Consider the following 21856-nt stretch of genomic DNA (forward strand, 5'->3'; position numbering starts at 1 on the left):
TTGATTAATGAACATATGATTAATTTTTCTTAGTTTGAATGCAATAAACTTGAGTTAGAAGTAGCTGAACTGGAATCAATAACTAAAAAATATAAAATTTTCCATGGGACTTTGAATTTTATCGATATTCTGGAGGTATATTGGCAAAAATTGCCATCTGTTGTCTATAAGTCTTAAGCTTTTAAATTCTATTTCATATTTCTATACATTATAATTCAACATTACCGACAGTGAATGAACTGAACCTCTCTTTTTTCAGTTTTAGTACTAGTAGTACCATATGTTGGCGCTGTAGTCGTCACAATGTGTACATGCCGTTGTCTGAACGAAACAATTCACTGAAGAAACATCGACTGTTTTTTTCTGATGAAAATCTCAATATCTGTGATAAATATCTACGAATAGTGATTAATAATCATTGGACTAGAGTTACCTCTACCAGCAGGTCAATAACTTACATTATTATTTATAATTTTTATAATGATACTTGGTTGACATGACGTTTACAATAGTAAATTCGATAACCCAATTACTTTTTTTTTTTTTTTCAATTATTTTAACATTTGACAAACTCGATTAATAACCGCACGGATGTTTGGGATATTAAACAAAATTAACGACCGATATTTTTAAATTCTGCAATAATTCATCATGATTATTCATATGATAGCTAAGTTGTTAAATAATATATGTTTTGAACTGAGAATCCACAAGTGGTTGCTCGTCCTACATGACTAGACATGCGACGCGTCGCGACGCCTACATAAATTAACCCATTGAATTAATTTTATCATTTTTTCAGTCATTTTTAATTCTAACTATTTATAACTTGTATTAAAATTTTTATTTCAGATTTCGTGAAGTTTTAAACATCTATCAAGGAGAATTTTGTGGTAAGTTTTTGTTAAAGTTATGTAATTATATCGCATGAAAAAAATTTGTGATTAATGTTAAGAAATTAATTCAATGAATTAGTGAATTGAAGTAAAAAATTAACATTTATTCACGATTGAGGTTGAGATTCAAGATAAAAACGGTTAAAATAAATGCTCTGTTGAAAAGTAGTTTTGGCTCCAATTCATAAGTTAAGTAATTTTCTGCTAGATAGCGGCACATGTAACAATTCTGATCGTTCTTTAGTCAATGCTCTGCATTACCAGCTTGATTTCTTTTTAGAAAAATGGACCTAAAAGTACGAAAACGTTTTATTCCATAATTCAAAATTGTGTAATGTAATAAAGTACAGTTATGAATTGGTAGGAAAATAACTTTTAACAAATGAAAGAAGTAATGGGTAAAGTTTAAAAGATTTTATTATAAATGTAAAAAATTGGAATAATAAATTTTAAAATAAGAACGAAAAGGAATTTAAAAAGTATGATTTACGATATGAAATACTTAATTTCATTGTAGTAATACTTTTTTGGCAAACTTTGTAAAATGTTGAAGAAGCTTTTCACCGATTTTTGTAATAATAATATTTCGTTGTGGTATTTTATAAAAGGTAAAGGAATGTAATACAAAATGCGGTCGTTATGTTTGAGGGTGTACTAAACCGTCAGTTGAGTATTTTAGTACTTTTAATTCTCTGTTCTTACTTCTTTCGCAGCCAATATGTCGCAGTTGTAAATTCTAAACTTTTCGTAGGATTTTTAAATGTTTAATATCGCAATATTTTATCATTATCAACAACGACTATTTCTTGACGAATTTTTTTCTTAATTCTGTGTCTCAATGGTTTATAATAATTTAATGATTAAAATAATTCAAAGAGAAATAGAAATTAATTATATTTCACTTTTAAAACAAGAAAAAATTATTACTATTTATTTTATGATCAGTTTCATCAGAAGAAAACCTTTCCGTTCTAACATACAAACTAATCTTATTCTACATTACGGATTACTAAACAAAAAAAGCAAATGGTCATTTTTAAAAGTTTCTGACAGATGATATCTCTCAAACCAATTTTGTTGGTACTTACCATTCGTAATGAATACATTAATAATAATAAAATTGTTAGAAAATCTGTCTTTCTAACGTCAGACTCGACCGAACAACGTCGATTAGCATTGAGGTATTCTAGGATTACATGCAAGCACACAGAAGTCACTATGCAAAGATAGTTCGGATTGGTCTTCAGGACCTTAAAATGCTTACACCCTGTATATCCGTGTGAAAAAGACATTATTCAATCGACATGACTTTTAAGTTCTATGTTGAATTCATAATTCGATCCATAGAAAAAGATTCATTGATTCATTTCTATGATTTCAGAATGGTTTAATTATGAGTTAAAATATTGAATAATAAAATTTTTTGTAGAAAAAAAACTTTTATGCTTGAAAATATTTTAGTGAAAATTTACGATAGTAGTTTTATGTCGATTTTAAAAAATTTCTTGGATTCGTTATAGTGTAAATTACTGGATGTGAAAATTTTCAGTTCGGATGGTTTGACAGTTACACCAATTACCATGTTAAATTTATATGGTGCAAATTCAAATTTCATATAGTTTTCTTACTTTTAATAAATCGTATTACAAATGCTACAAAAGTACATGCAATTGGGTTAAATTAATAAAGAGATAACGCCGTGTAAAAAATACATGTCAAATTCTTATACAACAAAAATTCCATACTAACACGGGTGTGTAAAGTCATCGGGGATTATTTATACACTGATATTTCTTACAATATTTGTAATCTTAAAAACTTCTCGTGATTTCTTGTATAACATAATTTTATGTTAAATTAATTTTTGTTAATAATCAACAAAAGCACCATTAGTGTTTATCAAGAAATCGTGATGAAAATGATCAAAAATCTTTGAAAGTTTATATTATCAGCCTGTTGAACATTGGATCATTGCAATATAACGAGTCCTCAATTTACTACTATTGAATAATACCAGTCGTCTTTGGTAAAGATAAGTTGCTCTCATCGCAATTTGGATTATGTAAACGACACAGATGTTATCAATATTTTCATGCCTTTGGAGTATTACTTTATACTACAGAGTACTAATACTTCAGTAGTTATGAATTTGCAATCAATAATTATTAATTTCAGTAAAATATATTATAATTTATAATAAATATGTTTTAACTGGATTTGAAATTGTGATTTTTAAATTATGTAAAAATTCTATAATTCATAGCTTAATGCATGGCATCAACTGTATGTCCTTATATATTGAACAAAACTTACAAATTGAGTCGACATATTTCAATACCTCGAACAAGTCGTGTTTCAAACTTATTTTTCGTTAACTATTTCTTGGAATTACCAACACTGAAAATGTTTTAAAATTTTCAAGTGATTGAAGACTTCTCCATACTTATTTTAAGTCTCAATTTTTTTTTTAGGTCCTTCTGAAAAAAGAACACTTCGTAACTGCGCTGAGGGTTTATTCCGTGTATATAGATATTCGTATGTATTCAGTTACATATTGTGACAAAAATATTATTTTAACAATTAAATATTAATACCGGTAGTATAAAGTAGAAGCATAAATTAAAATTATTTTATGATTAAAGGCAAAGTAGAGTGTAGGAAAAAAGATGGTAGGCGCGTCATATACCTTAGCGTATGTACATTATTCATCGACATCAGTGAAAAGGGCGCCGGTGGTTTTACGTATGCTGCGGGTTATTATGTCTTCTAAATGTTTAATGTGTTTGCCTTCCTTCGCCGTCCATCGCAGCTTTATGTTTTACTAAGTAAATTACTGTTTTTTTTCTTACTCTTTTCTTTTACTTTTATTATTCCTCAACGTTAATGTTAGTACAATCGATTTGCGCTCTTTTGCCTCACCCTACCGCATTCACCTCGTCTCGATTCTCTCTTGTATTAATATATATATATATATATATATATATATATATATATATATATACTTCTCAACTTCCCTTTCTCGATCCACTGCGAATTTTTGTACGTCGTCCATCAAATATTTAAACGGTATATCTTGACTACTCCAACAATATAGAACTGCCACTTCGAGTTTCGTGTGTAAAAATTTTTCGATGTGGGATATAAAAAAAAGATAATAATAATAAAGAAAAAACAATTATCCTATAACCGTCTTCTAATTTAGACATGTGTGTAAATTTTATTTGTTAAAAATAATAGTATATTTCTTACCTAGGGCAGGAAAATAAGAAATGTCTCAGATTACATGTATCTGAGGCTTTCTTATTTCCTGCCCGTGGTGAGAATACTATTTTTCTCCTCGACGGAGGCGGAAAGCGACATTTTCATTTAGCGCAGCGGGCAGAAAATTGACGCTTTCCGCCCGGAGGGGAGAAAAATGAATTTATATTCGCCATCGATCAAACTTTTTTTTTTCATTGTACTTGTTTTTTGGGATAAAATTGAAAAATAATTAAATTTCCAGCTTAAATGAAAATTTTTTAAATATTTTTTTTCGATATTCAACAACTAATATTAAAATTATGTCACCAAAAAAGAATTCGATTAAATGTAAACATTGAATTGTTATTCAGTATTCATTATTGTTACACGGAAAAAAAAATATTGTTAAAATGACTATCCAACGTATCCTCAAATGACGTTTCCTTAAAATAACAATCTGGATTTCTGATTTAGGGATTCATTTGTTTCACTTAAAAGCATACAGAGAATTGCTCTTGTAAATATATGTAGATTCGTCAAAACAGGCAACTGTTTCATTAACGTGAGGATCTGTATAGTTGAATTAACTAAATGTAACGCTAAAATAATGATATGGATCGTCATTTTGACGATCCGCTGTATAGCTGAATTGGCTATACAGCGTATATCTCTAAGAAAAATGACTATTCGGCGTATAGTCAGAATAACGATACGTATGCTTATTCTAACAATATTTTTTTCTCCGTGTAATACGTAAGTAGTTCTGGTGGATATGAATAATGTTAATTAAAAAATATTTATGAATTCTTCAAATAGTTTAATAATGTATTAACAAAATGTTAGTTTTACATTGAAAGCTAATCAGAGACAATGAACAGAATTCTTAAGTCGTGCAAACAAATAAATAATAATTCGATAAAAAAAATGATTGTGTTACTCGATAAGTTTATTAAATAAAAGAACCTGAGCTTAGTATTAAATAATTTTTTATACATACGATAAGAAACCTCTTGCTAATACTTTTGTACATACCTATTGTAAATCCATAGAGCGGAGAGTTAATATATGTTTAAACAATCGATTGAATTCTCTCATATTGTAATTACAGGTTGGAAGCAAAAACATCCGCAGTAATCGATACTTAAACCTTAATATCATTCAAGATAATGGAAATATTCATGATATATTTTATCAGAGTATTTGCGTCATTAAAAGCGGAATACGAATTATTGTTTATGAAAAATAGGATATTTGTGATTGATTGTTTTAATTGCTATTTATAATTTATAACTTATTACTCCAATTTACAAATACAAATTTAAGGGGGGAAATACGTGTACAGGCTTAAAAAAATTCAATTTTTTTTTTTTTTATAAATCGCTTGTAAAACTATTCAAAAATATAGATTGAAAATTTCAAGTCAAAATTTCTATTCGTTCAAAAGTTATGAGCGATTTAGTAATTACTTTAATACTATTTTACATTAACTTTTTCTGTCACTTTTTTTTCAAACGCGTTTTTCTCGAAACGAGTTTTTTCAAAACTGTGTGCAGTCTAGCTCAAAGAGTTTTAAACCAATCATCTTGCGATATGGCTTATAATTTTCTTTATACAATTATCTTGAATATGAACCTCAATCGAAAGCGATATTTTGATTTAAACTATTTTTTAATAAACAATCTATGAAAAGTGATAAAAAATCTCGGCTTAATTTCACAACCCTCTAAAAAATGCAAATTTTTAGTTTTTTTTTGTGGAATTGAGGTTCATATGGAAGATACACATATAAATGAAGTAATTTTTCTATGCCATTGATTTCAAATAAAAATTGTGTCTTCCATACTGCACACAGACTGCTAAGTCGGATGACAACCTACGATGTGTATCAGCTGATATCTCCGCTATTTGTTAACTTATATTGTTGTTTAATACGAAAAAATACTCATAAATATATTTATAAAATAAAGTGATAGTTTCAATAAATAATATTAATTTCTTACACCTTAAAAAAATTAATGAAAATCAGCATGAAAACGGCCTTCTACACGTATTTCCCCCCTTAACGTAATTCATGCGAAAAGGAAAGCAAAAATATGAAAGTTTTATGGTACTTATTTCAACCAGATTTATAGCGATTTATACATTTTTTCATAAAAAAGTTTTTTGAGATGAAATCACAAAAGCTTCGTATGTATTGTATGAATTTTGGGAATGTTTCGATTCGCCCTGAGGACTTGAAATTGCTTTGAAAGTCCGACCAACTGCAAAACAAATTTACAATTTTTTACAAAAGCTGAGTTTTAGTGCACTCGAATTTCATAAAAAAGTTATTGACAGATCTTTTTTTTCTGTGAAATATTTACAATAACCTCCATGATTTTTTTTCTCTATTGTAAAATATTGACAGAGTATAGCATAGTGTAATAGCGCGAGCACCTAAAATAAAAATCTCAAGAAAAATATTTTATTCTTTATTTTTTTCTCGAACGATGATAGCATCTTTTTTTTATTCGAGAAAATTGTTTTGTTTTTAAATTTGTACTTTAATTAGAAAAAACTTTCTTATGATGCCTGATGAAACTGAAACTAAATCATTTCCCGACTAGAATTTTAGTGAGGCATGCCGAAAAATCAGTTCGGGGCGAAGTTGGCTTTCCGAACTTAGGCTAGCCCAATTCGGATCTTATTTGTTTTAAATTAGGCAAGCCGAACATTGCCAAAAGAATTCCACATTCGATGTAATCTCGTAATAGTTTGGCACTGCCTAAGTTCGGCATATCATGGATTGCCTAATTAGTACGAAATAACGGTAACCAAAGGCTTACCGAAGTTTGGTTCACCAAGCTCGGGCTCACATAGGCAAACCTGTGGTAATACCTAGGTTCGGCATGTCATGGATTACCTAATTAGTACGAAATAACGGTAACCAAAGGCTTACCGAAGTTTGGTTCACCAAGCTCGGGCTTACTTAGGTAAACCTGTGGAAATGCCTAAGTTCGGTATGTCATGGATTGCCAAACTGTTATGAAATAACGGCAACCAAAGAGGCTTACCAAAGTTCGATTCACCAAGCTCGGACCCATTTAGGCAAACCTGTGGCAATGCCTAAGTTTGATATGTCATGGATTGCCAAACTGGTATGAAATAACGGTAACCAAAGGATTACCGAAGTTTGATTCTCCGAGCTCGGGCTCATTTAGGCAAAACTGTGGCAATACCTAAGTTCGGTACGCCATGAATTGCCAAATTGATACGAGATAACGGTAATCAAAAGCTTACCGAACAGTAACTAAAGGTATTCTGAAACTTGGTCTATCAAAATGAAACTTGACTAGGTAAGTCTGTGGCAAGTCCTCACTTAGGTATAATATCGGAATTCCTAACTCGACCGTTGCAACGGTAACCGAATGTTTGCCGAAGTGTCGGGCTTATAAGTATCTTGAGACAAGAGGTCGCTCATCATCGGCGTAGCGTCGCGGTATGGTATAGGGCTCTCGTGCGTCGGGTACAGTGTTCGAGTCTCGCGTTCGACATGTAAAATTTTTAATAATTAATAATTATTAATTATAATTATTCTTAAGGCGAGTGTGAGGTAAATTTAAGTGTTGTGTGTGACTAATGTATCTAACTCCATCATCTCCTCCCCCCTTGACCCATAAAATCGACCAATCAAAAAAAACTTCTTCATAGTAAGAAAAACCCTAAAAAGCAAAAAAAATGACCGAAAATATAAAAAAAAATAATACTAAATAAAAAAAAAAAAAATTTTTTTTGTTTACTTAATATTTAAAAAATTTTGTCCTAAAGTCGATATTTATATTTAAAATTTAAAAAGTAAATTAAAAAAAATAAGCATTCATTATTATTAATTTTTGCTTTATAATAAAAATAGCTAAAAACAAAGAAAGGATTCAATTTGGATTCTTCCGTGCGAATTTAGTTTCTGAATTGCTGCCTAGTTAGGTAGCCAAACTCGGACCGAATGAGGCTTAGACAGTCATCAGCAAGTGAGGTTTCCAAACCACCGCCTAAGTCGGAAGTCAAGTTAGGCCCAAACCCATGCAGGAAACCCCCAGAGTTGACAAAGGGGCCAGTACTGGGAAACCTAGCTTCGGCGTACCTGTATTGGCCCATGCGTGGGCCAGGCTGTTTAGCCCAGCCTCGGCCATGCCAATGATTACCCAACTTTGGGCCAAACTGGCTAACCTAGCCTTGGCCATTTATTGGCGACCAAAACGTGGGCCAAGACTGGTTAACCCAGCCTCGGCCATGCCAATAATTATCCAAGCTTGTGCCAAGACTGGCTAACCTAGCCTTGGCGATTCATTGGCGATCCAAGCTTGGCCCAAGACTGGGCAACCAAGCCTTGGTCGACCCAATTATTACCCGAGCCTGGGCCAGAACTGGGTCCCCCAGTCACAGCCACAATGATTACCCAAGGTTTAGCCAAGGTTGGAAAACTTACACTGAAAAAAAAATTAACTTGATTCAAGAGAAAAATTCTTGAACCAAGAAAATAACTTTAAAGAGTTTAATTGTCTTCAACCAAAACTAAAAATTCTTTAATTAAATAAAATTTACTTAAACCGAGAAAAATTTCTTAGTTTAAGAATTTTTCTACTCAAATCAAGAAGATGAAATTCTTAAAAATTATTTACTTGATTTAAGTAAATTTTTTTTTCTTTGTAGCCATGGCCGTTGAATGGCAACCCAGACTTGAGCCAAAATTGGGTAACCTAGCCTTAGCCATTCAATGGTAAATTCAAACTTAATAAATCATTAAGTAATAGAATTTTAAACAGTAAATATTTATTGTTTAACGAATATTTGCTAACAAATTCTAAAATTTAAAATTTATTATTTAACCAAGACAATTGCATATCGTCAAAATTGATATAGTCTTAAAAAAATTACAATATAATAATTTACAGTTGAATTTTTAATATTGATAATTTTAAACATGAAAATTTATCATAAGATATTAAAAATTTACAGAACGATGTACAAAGTTTAAAGTAATATAAGAACTTGACTCTTGCATTTTTTTAACTATTAAACATTTGTAAAAAATAGTTAATTTTTATCGAAACACAATATTAAATAACATAAATTATATAAATAATAAACCGTCACACTTCGTCACCATATAGATTTAGCTTATCAGAATAATGAGATGTGCATCAACTTATCGGTTGTACGGTGTAGGGATTAGTTATCGGTCTGGCAAGCGCGCGGTTCGGGTTCGAATCTCGGTTAGAACGGATACGATTTTCACTTTATTTCTATAATTAGCAACAGTTAGGTTTAAATTTATTTTACTTACAAAATAAAATAAAAAAATAACACCCCAAAAATTTTTTTTTTTATCATTTTTTATCAAATTGCATGGGCCAGACTTGAAAATTAACTATGGCTCAGCCCTGGTAACCAGGCATGGGCCAGTCCTGGTAACCAGGCTTGGCCCATCGTTATCATTCCAGACTTCAGCCAGGGCTGGGCCAAGTCTGGCTCACAAGCTTGGCCCAGAGTTTTACATAGTTGGGCCAAGCTAGGCCCCGTGGTACTTTCCTCTATGGGTTTTATAATTTATATTAAGTAAATTTAACGACTTGACAGCTTTTTCAGACATGAAGTTAAAAATTTAAATAAAAGAAATAAAAAAATGTGATAAAAGTTGATATTACACATTGGTTTGTGAGAAAAACAGTGTAACTCGTTCGTAAAATTGATGCAACAAAACGAAAGTTATCAGAGGTGACAATCCACAGGCGACAAATCAGCGTGTATATTTAATGCCCACAGAGCGTAGTTGGTCCACCCCCTTTTCGACCACTAGTACACGGTATATCGAGCTTTCATTCCCTCTCGACTCCTCTCACGTCTATACTCTCATCACGGCCCCGATCGTCGACGTGTCATCGCGTTGCTCCGGACATGTCCCGGGTGTTGGAGCATTATTCGCAGCAGTGTTATTGGCCGAGTACATACCTCGTGTCCATATATTTGTATACGATCCGGCGCAATCAACGCTATTATATTAATATTTATACGTTAGTCAGGAAAATAAAAGCTCGATACATACATACACACTGAATCCTACCAAGCGCATTTATACTTTTTAGTTTGTTGTTTTTTTTTTTTTTTTTTTTTTCACATTTTTTGTTTTTAAAATTTTACTTCCCAAATTTGACCAGATTTTTTTTTGTCCACGATGAAATAAATTTTTTATCCGAAATTACCTTTTAAAATTTTAAAAACTCGTTATTCTCCACTTTACGTATGAAAGAATCATTGGGATTAAACAATTTTTTAGCACCCTCTTTTTTTTTCGAACATGAAATAAAATAAATTAATCTTACTGTTTAAATTATTATAGGAGCCATAAATATACAAATTAGATTTTAATGTTTACAACAAAATTTTATGGCAATTCATTATTACTATTTAATAATAATAATAAAAAAAAAATGAAAACGAAATTATACAACATTGCATCTAAGAATGTAACAAAAGTTTTAACGAAACCGAACAACTTTCGATGGTATACCAAACGATGGTTGAACAGCCTGTAGGACAGTTAATTGTATTAATTAATCGTTCCAGTTCACAGAAGCGGTTAACAGGGTCAGAAATCTGGAAAATAAATGCAGACTGTGTCAGGTTCAAAGTGTAGTAGCCAATAGTATGTACATATGATAGCGGTGTATGACTCTTGAAGTTAGTAATTTTCTAAAACGATACAACCACATTTCAATACATGATTGAAGTTTTTTTTTTCAATGACACTTAAGTCATGAATTAAGTAAATGAATTAATTAATTAATTCATTCATTTCTTCATTAAGTCAAAAATTTTTTCAATCATATTGAAGAGTTTTTATTTTATTTTATTGTTTCCAACATTAAAAAAACTTGTAAAAACTTTTTCAGCCCTCCGGCCGGAAAGTGGCAAGTTTCTGGTCGCTGCGTTAAATGAAGTTGCCAATTTCCGGCTCCGTCAAGCAGAAATAGTATATTATGTGCCTAGGCCAGTAAAATAAAAAAAAGCCTCTGATCACATGTAATTGTTAGCCGAGGCGAAGCCGAGATTATCGAGAATCGGAATGAAATCAATGACTTCCTGATTTTTTGAAAATCATTGAATTCAAAGCGGGATGTTAAAAATAATTTTTTATTTTTTTTTTTAAATATATTTGTCAATTGACATATTGTATTGCACAAATTTTAGTATAGTAATTAATTCAATTAAAAATCAATCAATGTCAAATAAGATCCTAAAGAGAGAAAAAAAATTTTCAGTTTAGACTCTCTTGTAAAAAGACGATTCAGTGATCATGCGCCCCTCTGTTGGGGATTTTTAACTCTACCTTGAGTAGACTTATTAAAGAAATCAAGACATCAAGAATAAGTAATCGACATATCATACCATGTCAGGCTTGTTATGTTCGAATTCATTATTCAATTAAAAATATTATAAAGGTAGAAACCTCTTTTATCATTCATTACACTGATAGAAGGATTTGTTTATAGTTAAAAATATTTGTTAATATTTAACAAATCATTTATTAGAGACCACTTTTTAGTCCTTAACAAATATTTCTTAGTATTTAAAAAGATTTATTAATATTTAATAAATGAATATCTGATTTATTAAATACAAACAAATCATTTTAAATACTAAGAAATATTTGTTTGATACTAAAAAATGGTCTCTAATAAATGATTTGTTAACTATTAACAAATATTTTTTTAATACAAATAAATCCTTCTATCAGTGTACTTGCCGTAAAAGGCAGAATTCTCTTGAGAGTGTAGACCAACCCCCTAAAAACTTATTTTTTGCTTATGTAATGACCAAACGAATTGAAAACATTGATATTTATCATAAGTTTCAATCCTTTAAAATTTTTTCATGCGGAAGAATTTTGCAAAATTCGATTATATTCCTCACAGAGTTTCCATAATTAAGGAAAAAATAACACCTTGTAAAAAGGTATCAAAAGAACGAATAGGTTCTGTAACACAAACTTTATTTTAAAAAAAAGCAAAACAAATGATGCATCCTGCCGGACAAATTAATAGGTCGACACTTTTGTTCCCTTGTGGTTGAATAGTAGTATCTCTGTTAAGCCCTAACTCTCTAAAGTCATTGGTTTACAACCGATTAGATTTTTTGATGGGGACAGTAAATGTGCTAACCGAACTGATAAATCGAAAATACTATCATCGAATGACTGAATAATATATTTCAATCTACTGTATAATACTTGAACAAGTGACAATCATCCAGCTAATTGAGTTCCCAGGTATAGAAGTGACGTAAATGATGTAATTTCATCATATGAGAATATCAAGAAACAATACCAAGTATAATTTTAGCCTTTTTTTTTTTTATTAATAATCGCTACATACACAAATTGAAAATTATTTATAGCTTAAAATTCATGAATTATTTTGAGTATCTAATTTTAAATACTGTTCTATCAGATCCCAGATACATCTGCATTCATTCTAAATAATTGACTGTGATATTCTAACCAGTAATAATATCAAAAGTCAATTTCTTTGTCAGTTATTACGTTTCAATACATTTCACACTTATGATTAAAAAAGCGAAAAAAATATCCACGTTTTATCACATCAAAGAGACTTGCCTTAATTAGTGGCTACACAATTCACTAGATATTCCATTATTCTGGTATCCTTTTTTTGACCTAGTTCTTTTTTAAACATAAATTTCAATGTTCCTTAAACGGTTAACAAAAAAAAAATTAAAACTAGGAAAATTAGTTGAAGTTATTAACTGAAGCCCAAGTAAAGGGTGTCTTATGGATGATTAGTTTTAGCAACAAGAGGGTCCTTTAATCATTAATTTGTTCCAGCTCATATCTTGTAACCTCGTTTTATTACGCTGGTCAACATGAAATGTTACACCCCCTCTCCTATTTCTTCCTTTTCCCAATATAATTTATATTATACAAGTTTAATTAAATAAATGTAATAAAATCTATGGTGAATCAAACGCGCTCCATTCTATCTTTTACCTCTCAAACTGACAGATGTGAGTGTTCAATTCAATTCGCCAGTTAATTCGTTGTTTCTACCTCCCTTCGGTTGTATTTTACGTTTCATATTTTTATTATTTATTTATTATTATATTTCTTTCCTCGAACCACTTCTCCACGCCTGGTTTATAAAATCGTGGATGGATATTGTAATCATGTTCTTAACTCAGTAACAGCCCCTCTATCCACGGGGGGGGGGGGGGGGTTTCGTCACTCGGCGGGTGGCATCTAAGCTACCTCCTGGTGAGTGTCACGTGAGATAGTCTAGCATTGTCTAGTTACTTTTTAGTTATAAATTTTTTTGATAAACGTTTTTATTTTATTCGATTGTTTGTTGTTGCTGCAAATTTGGGTAAGGAAAGAATCTCCAAGAAGAAACATTGTGCACGATTATCGTGACTCACTGTCTCTTTCATTCTTACTGTACGTAATTTCATTTTTTAATTTATGATTTCTCTCAATTGTACTTGATTGTGTTTTTTGTACTTGACTTATAATTATTCAAGTACATTTAATAGTCATTGACTTGAGTGGATGACAACCAACTGAGAGACACTCGATAATATTTCGAAATAATCAACTTTTTTTTTTATTTTTTGGTACGTATGAGAAGAAAATATTTTTTGATATTGAAAGGAAAAAAATTGACTTTTGTTTATTTTTTCCTGAAAAAGAGGACTGAAATTACAGTTAAAAAACGTAAAAATACATTTTAAGAGCAAGCCAAACTAAAAAGTGGAAAGTAGTGATAGAAAGTCTAACTCAATATAATTTAATCACTTATGATTAGTTTAAAATTGGAATAAAGTGATTAATTAAAAATATATTTATTATATAATTTATTTTTTAATTTTTTAATATCATTAAAAACCGTAAGCATTAAATTGTAATAATTTTTTTAATTGAAAAAAATACAATAATTACTGTCATTTTATTGATGATGTATGTTCAACCAGTAAGACTAGTTACTTTTTTTATCTTGATAATCAGGCGTAATCAGGCGCATTCTTGTAATCGGTAAAATTACGTTAAAAAATTTATAAGCTCAAGTTAATAAAATTGTGTTCAAAAACTAAAAACATTGATATGTAAAGAATTAAAACCACTAATAGATACAAATTATTGTTATTTTACAAACCACTTACTCCACACTAAAAGCTAATCATTTTTTTAAGAGCATACTCAATAAAAAAAATGCATCTGCAAACATTAAGCTTTTTCCAATGAGCTCAGTTTTGAAAATTCAAATGAATTTGAATTTTCTCATTGATTTTAAATTTCGTGATGATTAATTTATTAACTTATCGTATAATTGTTGACACTAGAAACAATGAAAAATCGGGATTGGGTATATTTAATTTAATAGACTTTTCTATCTCTCATTTTTATTTACTATTTGACTCCCCTAGTGAGATTTTCCAATAGTTAATTGGTGTCGACTGTGAATTGCAGGTTAGATTTGTCTGTACCGTGACGAAGCTCTCTTGTCAATCAAAATTTCATTTCCGATCGCACGAATTGGGTGCTCCAACTAAACTCCTCTAGATCCCCGCGAGCACCTCGATCCCTCTGCCACTGAAATTTCATCCTCTCCCTCTTTCACTACCCTTTTTACCCTTTCCCTCTCTTTGATGCTCTATATTCATACGGGACACGACTCTCTAATCCATTACGTGCCAATTATGTCGCCACGTGGTAGCCAATGATTGTTCTTCTCTCTCTCACCAACACACATATACACACACGCAATGTACCAGTCAAATTTTAGTTGTACTCATTTCTGATTTCATTTCTCTTCTTCTCACCCCTCACGTTGCCCAGCCTGTTTACGAAATTTATTCGTTCATCCTACATACAGTGATGTATTGCATGTATGGCTGATGTTTATGTGCTCTCCTGCAGCTTGTCTACTATATGTGATATCATATCAGAAAGTTGGACGATTTATATTTGCACTCTGTGATAATTTAATATTGGAAAATTGTTTGTAAGAGCATTTAATTGTTTTAAATATTCTATGATTATTATTCTTTTTTTTACAACTTTTTTGTTTCCTGTTAATTAATTTTCATCAAATCTGCACCGAAAGTCTAAATTTTTTGCTCTGTTTTGTGGAAAGAAAGGGCTTTTTTTACCTTATGGAAAAACATATGCAAACAAATGAACAGCGTAAATTTTGCACTAACTTTTCTATAAAAACAAGAGCACAAAATTTAAACTATTGGTTACAAATATAATAAAAAATAGTATACGCTCAAGCGAGAAAAGTAGGATCCGAACAAAAACAGTTTCACTGTAAAAAAATCGCGCCAAATCCACGTTCATAAGACTATTAAGAAAAAAAAATTTGTTTTTTTCTTTACAAAAATATATAAAATAAAAAAATTAAAAAATCCAAGTAACCGATATGATTACTTATGATTTTCGGAAATTAAAAAAAATTTTGTTATAAATTTAAAAATTAAGAAAAAAATTTTGGAACGTATTTAATGTGCGCGGTTGCAAAATATTTTACTTTTAATGAAATTCGTAAAAAAATTGAAATACACAATGACGCACACCAAGTACGTTCCAAAATTTTTTTCTTAATTTTTAAATTTATAACAAAATTTTTTTTAATTTCCGAAAATTATACGTAATCATATCGGTTACTTGGATTTTTTAATTTTTTTATTTTATATATTTTTGTAAAGAAAAAAACAAATTTTTTTTTCTTAATAGTCTTTTGAACGTGGATTTGGCGCGATTTTTTTACAGTGAAACTGTTTTTGTTCGGATTTTAGTATTTTTTGTAATTATAATAAAAATTTACAATTAGTACCAACTTAAGTCTCGCGTTGGTTGCATTTTTTATAGCAAACTATCCCCTTGAAACTACAGTTTATGTAAAAATAATTCTAGCGCACCCTGGCGGGTATAGATGCAAGCCGTGAAATATATTTTTTTAACTGTAGTTTCCCATCTAATGAAGGATTACTATGCATTCTCGAATTATTTAGTCTGTGGCAGATCACTTTGCCCATCGAAAAAAAAGCAGGATCGAAATTTTTGCGTTGCTATAGTTTGTGCTGATTAAATTTAATAATTTCAAGTAGATTAATTGTTATAAGTGAATATAATTAATTAATAACAGTCAAATAAAGTATGAATTACTGTTATAATATACAATTTAGGAAAAAAAAGTACCGTAGAATTAAATAAAATTTTGCAACCTCAAAATACCGTTCTGCTTACAGTAAACACAGTCGGTAGTCTGGCGCTCCGTTTACAGCAGATTTGAACGGAACTTGGCGCCAGATTCTACCGAATCTGTGGATATCTCAATCTGCGTGTTTGTCACCCTCGCCTTCGGCTCGAGAGACAATTTTACACACTAGTTGGAATATCTTGCTTTCCTCCTTCAGTGCGTAATATACTATTATGAATGGTTAAAACATGAATTTATGATGAAATTCAAATTATTCATGTCCACGACTTTGGAAAGCTTGTTTTCAAATCTGAAGAAAAAATTTTTTAGTACACTGAAAAAAAAGTTTTCTGCTCGGCACCATTTACTGTATTGTAACGAGTGTATCATTACGGGTACAATCTGTATAGCTACGAGTAGCAGTTTGAATAGCGACCGTCATGATCCATTCGGGTGCCATTCACGATACTATTGCTACCGTTAGTGTACAGTTTTCCTAACCTTACTGTCCTCTAAATAGCAACGTGTGTATCGTGACAGTAGCAATATCGTATCGTGCAAAACAGAAAACTTTTTTTCAGTGTATGTTTAATTCCATTATCATTCAAAGTTGGAATAATTTTTTTCATTGAAATGTTTGTTTTACATTTTTACAAAAAAATTTTGATAATTGAAGACAGAAACTGGGTATCATTAACTTATAGAGCCCAATTTCTTGCGATAAACATATAGGCTTGAAGAATGAAGACGTTTTTGAATTTTTTTTCAAATTATTGTGACAAAAGAAAGTATAATATTTAGTTAAAAGGACAGAAAATGAATAAAAACACTGATCTTTAAGAAGGTACGCTTTGAGAATAGATAATAAAGGTGCAAACCACCCGAAAGCACCGTAGAAGTAGTCTCATAATCGTAAAATTTTAAGTGTATAAAATCTCGAGTATATAAAATTGAAAGTTCAATATTAAGAAATTGAAAAAGAACTAAAGTTAATAACAGAAAGTTTTGTTTAACAAATTTTTGATGAGTAAGCTCAGTAATCAAGGCATATAATGATCATAGACTAATGTATTGTATTCTCCATTTACAATTAAATTTTGCCATATTAATTACTGCTCAATATGATTAGATTATTACATTCATGTTCTGATAATTTGGGTAGGTAGTATTCTCATCAGTGTAATACAAATAAAATACACTCTGAAATTACGCTGTTATGATAATAAATTTGTTATTTAGTCAATTATTTCGAATGAAACTATGTTTTGATGCGATATTATAATGAATTAAAATATATTTTAAAATTATCCAATAATTGTTTCAATTATGAATGGAAGCTATTAAATTTTTTCGGTTTAAATGTTTCGATTGTAGTTGATTCTTGTACAGTTCACTTTTTTTTAGAGAACTGCTCCTATACTACCGTTAAGGGAGGATAAGTGGTTAAGATACAAATTGAAGAGAGGGAGAATAATTTTAAAAACGTATAGTAAACTAACTCTAATACAAAGGTGTTCCTAATACAAAGAAAAAATGCTAAATATTGTACATGTTTATTTTTTTTGGAATTTTCAGCAAATACGATTTACAACAGTAATAAACTAGGTAAATTTTTGGTTTCAAATTACAAAGGATTAAAACTTTACCCCAATATAAGTTGTTGAAGATACGGGTTTTTAAAGATTCTAAACTAACAACTTTGGGATATACTTTAGTATAGAATAATATTCTATTTGTTTATTATACAAATTAAAAGACAGGAATTAACAATTCTATAAACATTTTTTGCTATAGTTTACGGAAGTCCAAAATTTTTCGACTAAAGGTAGTGTTGAAAATTTCCGACAAACGGCGGATGATCGCTGAACCGTGTTCTTATAAAAGAGTTAAGTTTGAGGTATTAATTTGGAAAATAAAAATTATTTTCTTGACTTTCTTGAGGAAATTATTTGATAATGATTTTTAGTTTAACCAATTACCAAATCCATTTTTGCTTAATACAACATGTTAATTGACGTACACATTTCCAGAAAATATTAAAAAAATTTCTTTTATTCTCATATATAGCTTGGTATGTCCATGTAGGATCAAATGAGGTTATATACGGTGTGATATTAAAATATTTTCACTGGTTGGAGCATAATTTAACGATTGAGTTTATTTTGTTTTCTTATGATAAATTTGTTTCATTACTAGGTTCCCAAACTTTTTTAAATTGTCAATAGTTGTAGCAGATGGTGAAAAATTTTTTCGAAAATGATAACTAATACGAAACACAGAAGTCAAGTGTCATTTTATACCTCTGCTATCATTTTTCCTGTATTGTATTTTTGCTTAGTGAATCAATTATTCAAGATTATTAGTTAATTTAATTAATTACTAATGTTTGTCAATTCAGTTACTGAATGAATATATATTTCTGCTGTTCTTCTGAAAAGCTAATGTAATTTCATTATAATCTCAATAATTATATTACAAATGTTTAAGAATGGATAATATATCACAAAGATAAACAGTATAATTGAAAGACACAGATAAATATACTGTCGATTTAACGAAAAAACGATACCGAATTTTGAATTTTTCAACGAAAATCAATAGAATGAAATTTATATCTTCGTGAATAATAAGATTTACAATAAATAATAAATAACAAGAAACGAATGATTCTATAGATAGTTTTTTGAGTAAATACACGTTTTGATGATTTTCACACGAGTTCCTTAGGGTCATTACACATCCACCCATAACTATAGAATAACCGTATGCTAAGCAGCATGATCCCCATCGGTTTGATCCGGTATGGTATCTGTATAGTTTAGCCCGATGATTTTGCGATTACCGATGATTCCATCAATTGCACGTAAATCTCCTTCTCTGTCAGTCTCTCAGCCTTTGCTCTGTCAGCATCAACCTTTATCACCCTCTTTACTCTCTCAATCATAACAAGCTGATCGTGACTAGCTGCTTTGTACGGTAGCTTATTCGCGACTTGTAAGCCCGTGTGGTGTTTTATATACATTTGCTTGCTTCTATTCTCAATCCCCATTGGCATGGGTAGACTATAGTATCCTTCAACACTACCTCTTCATTTGTCGGCACTTGATCATACCGTAGTATAGTATATCTATTACAGTATTTAATTTTATCTTCTCAAATAGTACGATAGAAACCAACAACTAAAATTGCCCAACCATATTTTACTATTTCAACCGAATAACAATATCCTTTCACATTTCACATGCCGTAATTTTATCATTTTTTTTATCCTTTTGTTTTTAATCTACTTTATTTTATTTTTACAAGCTGCTATAAAATAGTAAATTTATGTTCAAGCTACATCAAGAGAAATAGTGGAATTTTTTATTAATTTTTCATAGGAAAAATTTCTATGTTCGTAATTGATCGTAAAACCTCATCAAGAGAATCGGAGAAATGATGAAATGATTTTTATTTTAGAAATTAATACCTCAAATTTAATTCTTTGGTAAGGAGACGATTTGGCGACCATGCCCTCTCCGTCGGAGATTTTGAACACTACATTTAGTCGAAGAAAAATAGTCATGCTGATATGGTCAAGCGTAATATAAAAATATCAAATCGGATCATATTAAAAATTATATCTGCACATATTGATCTATATTAGGCCATAATATGGATATATCATGCAATATCATTAAATTTAAATGATTCCCAAGCAGGTAACATAGCAAATATTTCTTCGTTAACATAAGAATGTTTTCTATTTTCATAGATGCACTTTTTCCGGTATCAATATAAGTAATCCTTCTATGTCAAAGTTGAATTTTTACTTCTTACTATGAAAATTAACAAATCTTCAAAATAATATTTCCAATACAATTACTAGATTTTCGAGATCAAAAAGATTACTTGCGTTTGTGAGCTCAAAAAGCTCAAAACTTAATAAGAGACAAATTTTCAAGCATTTGGAGCTCGAATTTAACTGGAAGTTCCAAGGATTGCCTTCATTGTCAACCGTTTTTCAGATTTTTTTACGTTGGCATAAAAAATATTAATATGATAATACAGAAATAATTTCTAATTTATGAGTTATAAGAATTTCAGCTATTTTGGCACAGGAATTTTTTCTATGTTGTAATAGGGTGTTTTTCTATGACGACAAAATGATTTTTTCTAAGTAGAAAAAATTGCTATATTGACATTCCGTGAAAAAATTTTCTGATCAGACTATATCAGGCCTGATATAACCCGTCCATATCAGGCCTTATATGGAAATTGGCCATATCAGACTATATATGCCTTGATATATATCAGACTATGTACCCGCCCGGGTAAAAAAAATTATATATTATTATATTACATAATTATAAATGAAAAATGGCCCTATATAATTATGTATAATTATATATAATTATTTCCATAGGAAAAAAAAAATCGGCGCAAGTGGGAATCGAACCGTGGACCTACCGCTTGAAAGACTAATTCACTACCCGTTTACCTAAGAGACTTACTTGGAGAACAGAGTTTATTATAACTACAAGTAATGCAAATCGTATACATGATCGATTCGTAGTGAACAAAATTTTTTATTTAATTTATTAATTATTAATTGTCAATATTTATATATAATAATGGTATCTATATGGAGACTTATAAAATTATCTATGCATACATGAAATCGCAAAAATGATTCTACGATATATTGTTAAGGTACTTCGTTGCTTTAGAATTTATAATTTCTTTGAAATTAAAAAAATAATCGAGGTAAAATCAGAATTGAAAGCTTAAATTTTGATGGAATTATTTGTTTAGTATATGGAACTATATATTGCTGGAGGGCCTGGCTAACAATTTTTGAACTTGACAAAACTAATAATTTTTGTGAAATTAAATTTTTTTTAAGTTCCTATTATTTCATCCGAAAAATACTATATATTAAAAGATTGTTAATCATTGGAGTAACAGACTCTTAGATAGAAAAAAAGAATGTTTTATGGTAATCACAAAATACCCACTGGAGTAAAAAAAATTATATAGAATTCTATATGATTCATATATAATTTTATATGAACTATATATACATCTATATAATTATAAATGAATTACATATGCTTCTATATAATTAGATATGAATCATATATAATGATATATAATTTTTTTCACTCGGGTATGCCTTTATATGAGTACATAAGACTACTTATGTGCTGGTAAGGGTATGAGTATATTAGACTATATGAATCCATATCAAGTTATATCAACCCTGATCAGGGATTTTTTTTTCAAGTTTATCAAAGTATATATAACTTTATAAGATTATATCAGGGCATATCAGGACCTATTAAAAAATAATGTAAAATTAGATATGATTATATCAAGCTATATCAAGTCTGATATAGACATATCAAATTGATAAGGCTTGATCAGGCCTGATATGGCCAATTTTCATATCAGGCCATATCAGGACATATAAAAAATTAAATATGGATA

At 29.9% G+C, this 21856-nt stretch overlaps 1 protein-coding gene across 4 annotated transcripts in view; it reads left to right on the top strand.

The window, feature by feature from the left end:
• Positions 1 to 292: 292 nt before the first annotated feature.
• Positions 293 to 21856, top strand: part of LOC123266697 (protein bric-a-brac 1-like) — a 481411-nt gene continuing 459847 nt past the window's right edge. For all 4 annotated transcript variants that reach the window (XM_044731063.1, XM_044731064.1, XM_044731061.1 and 1 more), the window contains exons 1-2: positions 293 to 445; positions 853 to 893. The gene's annotated coding sequence lies outside the window, so the exon portion shown is untranslated. The remainder of the gene's footprint in view (positions 446 to 852; positions 894 to 21856) is intronic.

This window comes from Cotesia glomerata, linkage group LG6 (genome assembly GCF_020080835.1).
Source record: "Cotesia glomerata isolate CgM1 linkage group LG6, MPM_Cglom_v2.3, whole genome shotgun sequence".
In the NCBI taxonomy this organism is placed as follows: Eukaryota; Metazoa; Arthropoda; class Insecta; order Hymenoptera; family Braconidae; genus Cotesia; species Cotesia glomerata.